Source organism: Muntiacus reevesi, chromosome 2 (assembly GCF_963930625.1).
Source record: "Muntiacus reevesi chromosome 2, mMunRee1.1, whole genome shotgun sequence".
Lineage (NCBI taxonomy): Eukaryota > Metazoa > Chordata > Mammalia > Artiodactyla > Cervidae > Muntiacus > Muntiacus reevesi.
Genome location: NC_089250.1, coordinates 180,144,365 through 180,145,322, shown reverse-complemented (window position 1 = coordinate 180,145,322; position 958 = coordinate 180,144,365).

Below are 958 nucleotides of genomic sequence, written 5' to 3'. Positions count from 1 at the left end.
GAACAACAACAACAGACCAGGGATCAAACTCAGGCTCTTGGCGGTGATAGCACAAAGTCCTAACCACTGGACTGCCAGGCAATTCCCTCTTTCTTGTCTTCTTGTGCTAGCTTCCAGGTTGAGGCCCACTATCTCTCTTATGATATCTTTTTTCTAATCTAAAAGTTGTCCCTTTAAAATCTCACTACAGTGAGTTGGTCTACTGCAAAAACCCTTTGGTTCAAACCATGTAAAAATGCTGGAGGAAAAAAATCAAATTTTGTATCTGAACTCACACACACAAAATATAATTTAGTACAAGAGGAGAAGGTGAAGGGCAGAACAGTGCACCCCAGGCTGCGTGGAAGAGGTACCTACTCCTGATTCATGGGGACTCCCAACAAAGACCTTTGCATAAAACAAAAACCCTTTCAGGACCAAACATTAGAGAACAAAATCACTGAAACCCACTCTGGTTCTTTGAAAATATAAGTAAAAGGAGACTTACCTGATGGTCCAGTGGTGAAGAATCCACCTGCCAGTGTAGGGAACACAGGTTCAATCCTTGGTCCTGGAATATTCCACATGCCATGGAATAACTAAGCCCTTGAGCTCATGTGCCCTAAAGCCTGGGCTCCTCAACGAGAGAAGCCACTGCATTGAGAAGCCCAAGCACCACAATCAGAGAGTACCCCCCAACAGAAACTAGAGAAAGTCCATGCACAGAAACAAAGATCAGTGCAGTCAAAAATAATAAACATTTTTGAAAAGAAGTGAGTTAGTATCTTTGCTTTTAAAAAAGTTAAAAATGTATCAGTAAAAGGGATAAACTTCTAGCCACAATGAACAAGCAAAAAAGGAGACAAAAAAACAAATTACAACATCAAGAAGAAAAAGGGGGACATCACTACAGATCCTATAGACACTGAAAGGAAAATAGAATATTGTGAATTTTATTCCAATAGACTTTACATCCCAG